The 13,905-nt window shown below is 39.2% G+C and overlaps 1 pseudogene; it reads left to right on the forward strand.

Annotated features, from left to right (window-relative positions):
* The first annotated feature begins 8,441 nt into the window (after positions 1–8,441).
* Positions 8,442–11,023, forward strand: LOC148212178 (uncharacterized; annotated as a pseudogene).
* Positions 11,024–13,905: the final 2,882 nt, after the last annotated feature.

The following is a 13,905-nucleotide window of genomic DNA, read 5'->3' on the forward strand; positions in this document are numbered from 1 at the left end:
GCACGACAGATACATCTAGCGAGCTTCATCCTCCGGTGTTGTCAGCCCAGATCTTCAGTTCTTCAGCGTGTACAGACTCGCAGCGGCGCATCCCATAGCAACAATGGCAGATTTGGGTTCATCGGCTTCGAGCAGTCCCACGAATGGCAAACTGTCGCAGCTTCTCCCGTGCGGCTACGCAACCAACCACCATACCGGAAATGTCCTCGTCTACGGCAGTTAGCAGTGTTGACCAGTAGCATTTGCGGCGGCACGCGGTTGCAGCGAACCAGGCGGCGTGCTTTCCTTCGGAACCCGACGGTATCAGCGGCTGCCCGACCCACGAACCCGCAACCAGCACGTGAATCAACGCTTCGGTGACCCGTTTTGTGATTCCAAAGCGAGAAAAAGTATTCCGACGCATTTTGGCATTTACCCATACCAAATTGGAGCTCGATTCGTGATACCCATCCTTGTTCGAAGCTAGATTTAAGTTACCCATTACTTTTCAGTATCAAACCAGCAAGCTCGAAGCTTCTCGAACCCGGATTCGGCAGCTCAAGCCTCCTCGGCGTCTACCCATTTCAAACCTAAGAGGTTTTATGGTGAGATAGTAGGTAACAGGTCATCTAAATTTACTTTCGATGCAAACTAAGTATTTCTAACGTGAATTCTAATCAAGTTTGGTTTGCTTTTTGATTTAGGAACCCTTCGATGAACTTGGTAGCGCATTAGAACTTTGTAGTAAGTAGTTCTTACTTGGGGGATGTTTGTTGATTGAATATGTATGAATTGTGTGGTGCTTTCGGTGTGCTTATTATTTATTAATATGTAAGTTAATTGTGTCTTATGAATATTGGCTAATGGTTGTAAGTAGTTTCTTACTGGAGGGGTTGGTTGTTGTCTGCTGATATGTTATGGTTGTTTGCTTGTGTGCCCATGTGCGATATTTGCATGTTGCTTGTCGTTGTTATCATTTAGTGAACGTCGTTGTTGATAAAACTGTTGATATATCTTGGGAAAATTATGTGGTTGTGTGAATAAATTGTAGTCAAGTAATCTTGGATCACTATGATTGAATTGTTGTTATGTTCTAATTGGTTTTCATGATGAAACTTGTATACCGGTACTATAATCTATTGTTTCGAAAGCATGTTGAATGATTATGAGAAGTCGGTAGTGTTTGATGAATGCTGGGTATCTATCAACTATATTTTGGTTAAGTGGTTGATTGTGCTTTTTCTGTGAACGATGCCTGCTGGAGCTGTTGGATCATGTTGGACTATTTTAGATTGATTGGCTTTTACATATGATCATTTCGGTGTATCGCATATTGGACTATTATCAGATTGTTGATGCATGAGGCACGACGTAGTAGCAAGTAGGACTCTTATGAGAATTTTGGGACATAACAAAGTAAGTAGCACAGGGGCGGGTGTGTGCGTTGTTGTGCGCTAATAGAAATCGTTCTTGCTGACTTTACATTGTAAACATGTTTTCTCTTATTATTTTAATTGTTGGACAAGTTTGTGAGGTCGACGCTGTTATTGTAACTTGCGGTTATTTTATATATTGGATATGTATATGACTGGTATTCATGTTTGTTGTCTGCAACTTTAGGAACTTACTGATATTGCATGGTTGGTTGGAAGTGATTAGGATTTGTTATGTTGTGAAAAGCATGTTATGTGAAGAATGTCACAGGGTTGTTTGTTGAAGCTTTGTGTGCGCTATGCTGTGAGCAGGTTGGTTGTTGTCAAACTTTGTGTTATTGAGACCCGTGATGCATTGAAATCTTACTAGTGGTTGTGTTGTTGTTGGGCTTTGTGGTGGTTGGTGTTATTAGGGAAGTAGTACTGAAATCCTGGTTGGAGGCTAGAAATGATATGTGGAGTTATGAAAGTTACGAAGTGAATGAGTGAGTGTCAGGGCCTCGGGTATAAATGGTCGAGGGCTGATATGTCACTAATTGGGTATCGAGGCCTCGGGTATAAATGGTCGGGGGTCGATACGCCAATATTGGATAAAGATGAGCGTCGAACAATGTGTGTTAACCTTCTGGTCTTACTTCACCTGTATTCACTCGATCTAATATAGCGGTAATACCAGTACAACTCAGATATACACTATTAGGTTCGTCTGAAGTCCTACATGAAAACTCACCGCCCGCTACCCTAGCAGCCGTTCTCTCAGCCACCGCCTGAGCAAAAGAAGACTCCTCGGTATCTCCCCCAACCCTCAAGGTCCCTACGTCTAAAGAAAGTACGGGAGAAGGAAGCCTAGTTGGGTCAAAGAGTTCTAAAGAGTCAAACACAAATTCTTCATAACCAGGGTCTAAGGGGCTAACGGCTACCGAACTCCCTAAACCAAGATCCATCATATTGTATTAGATAAAAAAGTAAGAGATCGAAGAGTTACCTTGAAAAGTACCTTACCAAAAATTGCCTTCAAACGAGCTTCTCAAAGGAAAAAAGACTAGACAGAACCTCAGGAATGCCCAACCAAGTGACTTCAAGGATACCTAACTAGATGCGTAAAAGGTGGACAATGTCTCTGAATGCCCAATAAACTACACTATGCTCCTAGAATCACCCAAAAAACCGCACAATCAGGTGCCCTGACTACTGCCAATCCTAATAGTCCGCTCAAGAATCCTTCAAAGAATGTGCAAACCATACAATAAATACCCTAAAGCCTCAAAGATTCTTAATAAACCGCACTATTGTTGAGAGGAAAAAAACAAATTTTCAAGCAAGATATGTACAAAAAGGATGACGTGATACCTTTTATATGCCTACGTGAAGACCACAAGCCCAAAAGGAAGCAGCAAGGTGCGACTATAATGAACAATATTGCGCATAATATTCGGCAGCCAGAAGAAGAATAGTGTAAGAATGAGTTATGTTTTAAGCAACAAAGAAATTTAAGGTGGCCATGACCAAAAGAATACATGTCTACTATATTGGGAAGTAGGGGTGAGCATCGGTCGGTCGGGGTCGGTTTTTGACTAACCCCGACTCCGAAAACCGACATAGTCGGTTTCGGTCGATCGGAAACTTTTTTTTACCTCTCTGTACAAACCGACCGTTTAACCGACCGTTCGGTCGGTCGGTTTGGTCGGTTCTTAAAAGAAATAAGAGTTGTTCAGTGCTGTGTGATTGGAATGCAGGGAAGAAAGATAATAAAGGGAAGAGAGGAAGAAAAAAGAGAAGAAAGGGAAAGAGAGGAAGAAAAAGAGAAGAAAGGGAAGAGTCAAAGAGAGGAAGAAGAAGAATGGTGAGGAAGAAAAAGAAGATAGGTGGAGAGAGAAAACATGAATGAAAACAAGAAATGAGATAAGAAAGAGAGAAATTGAAAAAGAAGGAATGACAATAAAAGAGCCACGTAGGTTCGAGAAGAAAAATGGGTTAAAAAGTAAAATATAATAATAAACAAATAAAAGTAAATATTTATATATAATTATATATTCCACGTGAATCATGTGAAATAACATTTTTTTTCTTTTACATTTTTTACCCACGTGGCATTTTATTAGCCATTCCCTCTTTCTTTTCAACTCTTTTTCCCCCTCTTTTTTCCCTCTCTTTTTCTTTCTCCAACCTTCTCTTTCTCAGTTTCTCAGTTTCTCTCGTTTCTTCTCGTCAACTCTTACCCCTTCTTTTGTTTTTTCGTTCCATCTACTCTCAGTTACCATTTTTTCTCTAATTCCTCTCTTGCAGCTCTCTCGTGGAAGGCTGGAATGAAATTTTATTATATTTTTTTTTCTTTTTTCTTTAATAAGTCGGTCGGTCGGTTCCTTTGATATTGGAAGAGCCGACCGACCGACTTGTCGGTTTTTCACTTGAAAAACCGACACCGACCGATTCATCTTTTAAACCAATCGACCGACGTTGGTTCGGTCGGTTTTGATTGGTCGGATCGGTTTTTCAGTCTTCTATGCTCACCCCTATTGGGAAGTTCATTGTGCTATTAATACAAAAAAAAAAATAAATTAGGTGCACGACGATATGAAGAGCATTATGAGCAACACAACGACACTATGGACAATACATTAAACGACAAGCTTGGAAATGTATGAATGCCTCGCTGACGAGCAACGACTGAAGAAGAGAGTAAATTCGGGTAATCCGTTGGGCGGTCCGTTGTGCGGCCTGTTGTGCGGATTTTGGTTTAAAAAAAATCAACAATAAATAGTGCGGTAACATCGTGTTGGGTGTGTTGCCCTAAACTCGTAGTTTGTATTTTGTGTAAAAACAAATGTATATTCAATAAAGTTTTATTCAATAAATTTGTTGTTGAATTCATAGCATTGCATTGTCCAAAATCCAATAAACTAAACATCCGAGGTTATTTTAGTGTAACCGGGACAGTATATGTACTGGGTATATATATTTGATATACTAGGTATATAATTGATATACCCCTGATATGCGAGGTATATGTTTGATATACCCCTGATATACAAGTGGATAATGTCCCTTGAATAACCTAAATGGTCTATAGTATATGGATAAGGCTGGGTACCTTACCCTAGCAACACTATGGATATGACCCACTCTGTAAAGGTTATAGACGACTCGATCTAGGTCGTTCGTCTGGAGACATGCGAGTGAGGGTATCCTATACAATGAGTTTGTATAAGACCGGACCACGAAATAGCCAATCTTTAAATGTAACACCATTAACTAATATATTGCTGTTTCTTGGGATGACCAGACAACTCATTCTCAATCCTGAGTGAGTTATGGACTCCTGCCCGTGAGGGCTCGTCCTTTGATCTCTATGGGTGAGAGTGGCCCGAGTCGCCGACTCAACATTCATACCATTTTGGGGACGAGACCGAGTGGGGAGCTGGGAACATAACTTCACGAGATGGAATTCATTCCTCCCCGACTTTAGGGGAGTAGATGAGTGTTCTCTTAAATGCTGACTCCGGGACTTGAACAAGGGGCCCCACCCTCTCATTGACCCGAGAGGGACTTCCGGTTATTGGTCGGACCATAACCGGGTTGTTCATTAGAAGAGCAGTGATATTTAAGGAGTAAGATGTAACTCAAGGGTAAAATGGTAATTTGACCCAACTTGAGTTACGAGCACTCGTGAAGGATTGACTTGTTATTTATGGTCGTATATCCGTGGGCACGAAAACATTGTATAGTGAGAAGAGTGCAACTGCGGGTCTTTAATGGAGTGACCCGTAGTTAACGAATGTTGATTAACTTGGTAAATGAGTTTGACCGATTAATCTTGTATTATTGGAGCTTCTGATCTGTAGGTCCATTAGGTCCCCTTGCTAGCTCATAATGGGTAAAACGAGGATCAAGTTTTCGGAAGAATTTGAACTGCATAACGGGTAAAACGAGGATCAAGTTTTCGGAAGAATTTGAACTGTTCAAATTACTTAAGGGATTATATGTATATTGATACATTATTTTCGGAGAAATTATCTTTCGTGGAGTTGAACTTTTATATTGTTTGTATGAATTGTATAGTGGATTCAATCTCTAATCTTTATCCTTTGATTCTTTCTCTTGAATTTGATGTGAAGATTGAGATGCTTGTTCTTGAATTTGGATCGAAGTTATATGTTCTTCGAAAGTTTTCAAGTCTTCAAGTTTTCAAAGTCTTCAAGTTGGTCCTCGAATCTTCAAGTCTTCAGAAAGTCTTCAATTTGGTGTGAATTCTCTCAATTCTGAAATTCTGAACCCCAAAATGAATGAGGTCTCCTCTATTTATAGAGGTTTCCATAGGCTTTGGTAGGCCATCGGGCTTGGGTAATGTTGGGCCAAGCCCAATTCTTTTAAGTGGATTTATTTAAATTTAAATATTAATCCACTTTATTTCATGGTAAATTGAGTTTTGGGCCAAGATTGTGAACCAAATCGATTCCAAGCCCAATACCCATATGACCCAATTACATATTTTAATTGTCAAATTATCTTTCATTTTAATTTAGGGTTAATATATAATTAATCCCTAAATAAAATAGATAATGACGTGGCCGTTTATGATTGGCCCAAATTTTTTGGTTCTACAAATGCCCCCTTTTCGAAATTTATGCCAAATATAATTGTGGCTGAATTTCGAAAATATTGTGCAATCAAAAAGATGATTTTAAGTCATAATTTTGAAAAATATTAATTGTTGACCAAGATATCGTTGTAGGTCCAATTAACAATAAATTTGCACAATTTAAAATGAGACATCTGAAATTTATCCATTGAAATTTAAATTATTTTCAGAAGTTTTTTTTTTTTTTAACTTTGAATTTAATTTAAAAGTCAAAATATGATTCAAATTCGAATTTTTATGAATTTGAAAATTTGGAATTCATCCAACTTTAAATTGAATGTTGGATTTATAGTTCAAATTTGAATTTTGGATCAAATTTGAAAATATGAAATTTATCCAACCCAATTTAAAAGTTGGAATATAATTCGAATTCAAATTTGGGATGAATTCAAAATTTTTGAATTCATCCAACTTTAAATTAAGCGTTGGATTTATGGTTCAAATCTGAATTTTGGATCAAATTTGAAAACACGAAATTTATACAACGTAATTTAAAAGTTGGAATATAATTCAAATTTTGGATCAAATCTGAAGATATGAGATTTGTCCAATCTAATTTAAAATTCGGTATATAATTTGAATTCAAATTTGGGATGAATTCAAAATTTCCAACGGTAAATTAAACGCTGGATTCATGGTTCAAATTTGAATTTTTTAGAATTTATCCAACGTAACTTAAAAGTTGGAAATATAATTCAAATTCAAATTTGAGACGAATTTGAAAATTTAGATTTAAATTTAATATCCAATCAAATTTAGAATTTGAATGAAGAATCATATTTGGACTGATTTGAGTTAAAATCCCATGAGATTTCGATTTGATTTGAGACAAATTTAAGAATCCAATCAAATTCCAACCATAATTTGAAAAAGAAAATCATATTTGAGCTGGGATTTGATTTGGGTCAAATATAATTTAAGAATCAAATCAGATTCCCAACCATAATTTGAAAAAGAAAATCATATTTGAGCTGGGATTTGATTTGGATCAAATATAATTTAAGAATCAAATCAGATTCTCAACCATAATTTGAAAAAGAATCCTATTCGAATTGGGATTTGGATTATTGTTCTGATTTGAACCCAAGTCTTTGCCTATAAATTGAGCTTCAGGCTCATTTGTAGGAGCACAACAGAAGTCCAGAAAAGGTTGGCTTCAAATTCCTTCCTTTTTTTCTCTTAAATTACTGGCTTCTAAAATTCACATTCTTCCCGTCTTTATGCAGCTTTGAATTATCATCAAGGTTACCCTCATCTATTTGTCCATCTTAATTCCATCTACAAAGAGTAAGAAATTTATCCTTACTACTTCTGCGAGTTTTTTTCAATCCTTAAACACTTGCCAAAAATTTTTTCACTTTTTCCATGGGAGGTTTTTCAAAAACTTAAAAAAAAAAACACTCTGCACAGGAGGGAGTTCTTTTTTTTTAAAAAAAAAAACTAATTTTTAATTTATTTAAAAAAAGAAATACCTCCCTACCGCTTTAACTTTTTTTTTAAGTAAAATTTTTTTAAAAAAATACCTCCCTGCCGCATGGCAGGGAGGGTTTTAACTTTTTTTTTTTTTTAAGTATTTTTTTTTCTTTTAAAAACTTTTTTTTATGTTGTAAAAACTCTTTTTTATGTTTCAAAGTTTCATGTATCCATTTTTTTCTCTTTTTTTTTTCACTTCTCTTTTATTCAAATTTTAGAAAATATTTTTTTTCTCTTTCTTTTCAATTTAAAAGTATTTCTCCCAACATTTTTTTTAATAGTGCGTTCTTTTTTTTAGGAGCTAACTTTATCTTGTCGCTTCTTCTATTGGAATTGGGATACCAAACTTTCACGCTTCACCTAATTATCAAGGTTTGTCGTCGTCTTGATTTTTCTTTGCTCCTTTTTGTTTGAATTTTTTTCCTCTCTCTTGCAGCAAAGATACTCTAAGGATTGACAAGACCACCTAATTTGGTGAAGTATCCCTCACGGTTACCATTCATTCGGGTGACGCCTACATAGGGATATTGTCCGGCTCACATATCCTCGCGAGACAAGGCCACCGAATTTGGTGAAGTATCCCTCACGGCTACCATCCTTTCGGGGATGACGCCTACATAGGGATATCGTCCGGTTCATACATCCTGAGACAAGACCACCGAACTTGGTGAAGTATCCCTCACGGCTACCCTCCTTTCGGGGGTGACGCCTACATAGGGATATCGTCCGGCTGACACATCCTCGTGAGACAAGACCAACGAACTTGGTGAAGTATCCCTCACGGCTACCATCCTTTCGGGGATGAGGCCTACATAGGGATATCGTTCGGTTCATACATCCTCGTGAGACAAGACCACTGAACTTGGTGAAGTATCCCTCACGGCTACCCTCCTTTCGGGGGTGACGCCTACATAGGGATATCGTCCGACTCACACATCCTCGTGAGACAAGACCACCGAACTTGGTGAAGTATCCCTCACGGTTACCATCCTTTCGGGGATGACGCCCACATAGGGATATCGTCTGGCTCACACATCCTCGTGAGACAAGATCATCGAACTTGGTGAAGTATTCCTCACGACTACCATCCTTTTGGGGATGATGCCTACATAGGGATATCGTCCGGTTCATACATCCTCGTGAGACAAGACCACTGAACTTGGTGAAGTATCCCTCATGGCTACCATATTTTCGGGGATGACGGCTACATAGGGATATCGTCCAGCTCACACATCCTCGCGAGACAAGGCCACCTAATTTGGTGAAGTATCCCTCACGGCTACCCTCCTTTCGGGGGTGATGCCTACATAGGGATATCGAAAAGTTTACATATTATTTCTTGTCATTGCAATAAATCATTTTTTTTCCTTATATTCCCTCTTTAACTCGTTTTGTTTTAATTATTCATTTCTCTTTATTATTTGTGTTTTGCAGAACCATGGTGTATTTCACGGGACATTTTATCTCTGATAAAAAACATCTTGTTATCTTGGCACATAAAGATCGATCCATAAAAAGTGAGATTCTCTTCCCAGTGGAAGAACCAAAGTCAGGTCGCCTTTCAGGGCCGTGGCCTCAACTAGATGATCCCGCTTTTCTTTCTGAATGGTCTGTGGAGAAGCATTTGAATGATGATTTGTCAACTAAAATATGGATTTTGCAATCTCCAATTCATAACGAGGTTCCGGATCATGAGCTAGGCTTAACATTTGGACGTCGCATAATGAATAATAAAGCGCAGTGGGGGCCTGCATTGAAGTTTCCTGGTGAGTTTTATTATATTACTTACTATTGGGAATGGCTAGAGGCCGTGGTTGCTCGTAGCGAAAAGACCCTTCGCGAAGCTCACATATTTGATGCAATAGTGGCTTCCCTATATACATATGATCGTAACAACGACGTCGTTCGAGCCTTTTGCGAGGCTTGGTGTCCCTCAACCAATACTTTACATACTTCTGCCGGTGAACTATCTATCTCTCTATGGGATTTGTGGAGATTTGGAGGTCTTCCTATTATAGGAAAATTCTATGAAGAAGTCATTCCTAGCCATAAAGAACTAACCGAATCGGGTAGGCAAGGTAGATATCTCCCAAAAAGCTGTGAGTACCTTTTTAAAGTGTACTACGGTTTGGCCTCTAAAAGAAATGGTCACTCTCATGTTGCCACCAGTTCTTGGATTTCCTTCTGGTTCAAGGGTGAACTCAAGTATATTAAGCCTCCTCCTCGAAAGCCAAAGAAGACAACTCGTCCTCGTTCAACCCATAATCCTACAGGTGTTTTTTTCAAAGCTCGTGATTGATCAAGTAAGGAGAAATGCTTGTTCCAGGAACATAATATAGACGATGAGTGGAAAGAAAAAACATATCTAGCTGCCTTCATATCCTGTTGGTTATGTTGCTTCGTGTTTCCTTACAAGAACCTCAACTTCCTTTGTCCAGGAGTTTTTAAGATCGCTAGCTTAATGGCCGAGGGAAACACTTTCAGCCTTGCCATCCCGGTCTTGGCTAATATATATCACGGATTAGGTCAGATCTTTAAGGCCTCTGAGCCAGTTGTTGGTTTGGAAGCTTGCATTCCCATGCATTATATTCATGGTTGGTTGGCCTACTACTTCAACACACATTACAAAACACTTGGGGAGGTCCCAGGCCCCAGGATGGTTGAGTTTTCAGGTGAAGGTGGCTCTATATACTTTAAAAATGTGGTAGCTCGTGAGTTGTTTCATGAAGGTAAGTCCATAGCATGACATGTAAACGTTCAATCCAGGAATCAGAATGAACTTTTAGTGGATGATGGCAATTTGTCATTCGCACAATGTTCCTATTTCTCAAGCCTTAGAACTTGTCACCTATCATCACGATGCGGGGACTCAATGGTTATTGAATCATACAACCCTCACCGATTTGGTCGCCAGTTTGGCTTCTATCAGGACATACCTTTTTTTTCGAAAGAAATGGCCCCTTTAGTTACTTTGGACAACGTCCTATATCATTGGAGAGTTTGCACTCGAACTAATACATCGTCAAAAGTGTTCCTTCCGGCTCGTACATTAAATCTACGTGAACATGTCACTGCTTAATACAAAAGCTGGTGGTCTAGCAAACATGGGGATTACCTCGAGAAAGGTGTATCAAAGTTGGTGAATAGTGCTCTTCCTCCTTCACCACAACCTGAATCTCCAAAACATAAAGGAGGTAATAAAAGAGGAAAAGACATTCGACTAATTGAGGATAAAGTCTCTGCTCCAACACCGGATGTTAGCGAACATACTGAAGAGAGCCAGGACAGTAATGGCGACCGTCATTGGAAGCGAACCAAGAGATCCAAGAAATATTCCCACATTGACGATCAATTTTTTGATGGCATTTCCAGCACCTCTCAGATTCCTGACAACGTCGAAGCATTGGTGAGTGGTTCCTTTTCCTTTAGTTCTTACTCTTTTTGCTTTTCCTTTATTGTCACGTCTTCTAATTTACCTCATTTCTTTTTATAGCTACCTCTGGAGGATTTCATCGAAAAAGTGGACGAAAAGCATAGTGGAGAGTCGATGATGAGTCCAGATGGTTTTGAATCTTCCATAAAACTTATTGAAAGTTCCAATACCTCTATAGTTGAGAAGATAACTTCCCCATCTCTTCCTATTATGGTCAATACTCCTCAACTAGCTCAGAATAAAGCACCAGTTGCAAACCCTGAGATCTCTCATTACTCTGCTGAAAATGTAATCTCTAATTTCGCCCAGCAAGCAGCTATGGCTATGTGGGAAGACATACAAGAGAAGATTGTTCGTACCCCCTTTGAGAATGTTGCTGATCTAAAAAACGAAGTACATAAAATATTCGGCTGGATCTCCAACACTCGAACAGGTAACTTAACATCTCTCCAGGCATTCGTGGACGGCTACTTACCGAGGTCGAACATTTTTATTGAAGGCTTTGGTTATTCGAGCCTGATAGCATTCTAATGTTTGCTGCGCATCAAGTCTTTTTTCGTCAAGTGCTTCTAACTCTTGAAGGCGTAATTTTGCATTATCTTCAGTGGTTAAACCTTCTAGCACTGTCATTCTTGGTGATGGAATTTCTCGCTCCAATGGAAGGATATCTTATACGCCGTAAACTAAAGAGTAAGGCGTAGCTCCTGTAGTAGTACGATCAGTAGTTCGATAAGCCCATAACACTTCACCGATCTTCTTTTGCCAACCTCTTTTTGTCTTGGAGACCACCTTCTTCAATAAGTTGCATAATGTCTTGTTGAATGCTTCTGCCAACCCATTCGCTGCAGCATTATACATGTACGATTTATATTGCTTGAAATTAAACTTTTCACATAATTTGTCCATCAGACTATTGGAGAATTGTCTACCATTGTCAGTGACAATTCGTTGAGGTTTTCCGTACTGAAAAATTATATGAGTTCGGACGAAATTTACAATGTTCTCTTTCTTTGCCTCTTTTAGTGCAATCGCTTCAGCCCACCTTGAAAAATAATCAGTCGCTGCGAGTATGTAAGAATGTCCAGCTGAAGATTTGGGTGTTATAGGACCGACAAGGTCAAGTCCCCAAGATTCGAATGGCCACGAAGCTACAGTGGGGTGTAGAGGCTCTGGTGGCTGATGTAGGAAATTAGCGTGAATCTGACAAGCTTCACACTTCTTCGCATATTCCATAGAATCTTGAACCATTGTGGGCCAATAATAACCCATTCTCTTTAATCGGAAATTGAGCTTTGGTCCAGATTGGTAAGCATCACAAACTCCCGAGTGTGCTTCTTCTAATGCCTTAGCTGATTCTTCCTTTCCTAAACATCGAAGGAAAATGCCTTCAAATGAACGACGGTAAAGAGTATCTTTGTAGTAGATAAATCGAGCAGCTCTTCTACGTATTTCAGTCTTATGTCGGAAATCCACTGGAAGCTTTCCATGTTGAAGATAATCTAGAATGGACTGTCGCCAATCTTCTTCTTCAATAATGTAAACTGATATAGCATTTGCTTCTTGATGCTCACTTTCGATTGGTGGGGTGACCCATTTCTGGCAGAGTGAAATGTGCAACGTCTCATCTTCTGAAACCTTAAGAGCAGTAGCCAAATTTGCTAGGGCATCTGCCTTTTTGTTCTCCGAACGAGGAACATGCTCTAGTGTTACACCATCAAACCTCTCCAGTAGTCGTCTCGCATAAACGAAGTAAGGCTTAAGGTCTTCGTGCTTCACATCATACTCCAGCAGAAGTTGGTTGATTATCAACTTCGAATCGCCGTCGATCTCAATGTATGTTATTCCGATTTCTATAGCAATTTGAAGTCCTATGATGAGCGCTTGATATTCAACAGCGTTGTTTAAACACAATTCACCCAGTGTGAAGCTATAGGGTAACATATGTTTCTCAGGTGAGACAAAGACAACACCTGTCCCCTCTCCATTTCTTCGTGTTGCTCCATCAAAGTACATGGTCCAAGGTTCCTTTACTTCAACATAGAATACTTCTTCATCAGGCAAGTCCTCGCACAATTTCCAATCTGATGGGACTGGATGATTCGCTAGGAAGTCTGCCAATGGTTGCCCTTTCATTGCCTTTTGCGGTACGTAAACAATATCGTACTGTTGGAGTAAAATAGCCCATTTTGCCAGACGTCCCGAAATGATGGGCCTCGACAAGATATATTTCATTGGATCAGCCTTAGCAATTAGATGCACCGTAAAGGCTTGTATATAGTGCCTTAATTTATCGACAGCGAAGAAGAGAGAAAGACACATCTTCTCAATTGGAGAGTAGTTTAACTCAGCTCCGATTAAGGTTCTACTCAAGTAATAAAGGGCTCGTTCTTTCCCTTTTTCTCTTTCTTGCGTCAACAACGCTCCGAGCGATCTTTCTTGCACCGTGATATATAATATCAACGACTTTCCTGCTATTGGTGCACCTAAGACGGGTGGATTAAGCAAGTATTTTTTTATGCTTTCAAAAGCATTTTCACATGCTTGATCCCACTCAAAACTTGTATCCTTCCTCATCAATCTCTGGAAAGGTTGGCATCGGCCAGCTAGGTTGAAGATGAATCTCCTGATATAGGCCAGACGACCCTGAAGGCTTCTCAGCTCATATAAGTTCCTAGGTCTTGGTATTTTTTGAATAGCGTCAATCTTTGACTGATCGATTTCGATTCCCCGATGTCTTACAATGAAACCAAGGAACTTTCCCGAGGTAACTCCGAATGCACACTTGAGAGGATTCATCTTTAATTGATACTTTCTCAAGCGATCAAAGACTACTTTTAGATCCCCCAGATGATCTTGTCGCTTTTTGGACTTAACCACGAGATCGTCAACGTAACATTCAACATGTTTATGTAGCATGTCATCAAAGAACTTTTGCATGGCACGCTGAT

Source organism: Momordica charantia, assembly GCF_013281855.1.
Source record: "Momordica charantia cultivar OHB3-1 chromosome 3 unlocalized genomic scaffold, Mcharantia_2.0 BLBB01000003.1, whole genome shotgun sequence".
Lineage (NCBI taxonomy): Eukaryota > Viridiplantae > Streptophyta > Magnoliopsida > Cucurbitales > Cucurbitaceae > Momordica > Momordica charantia.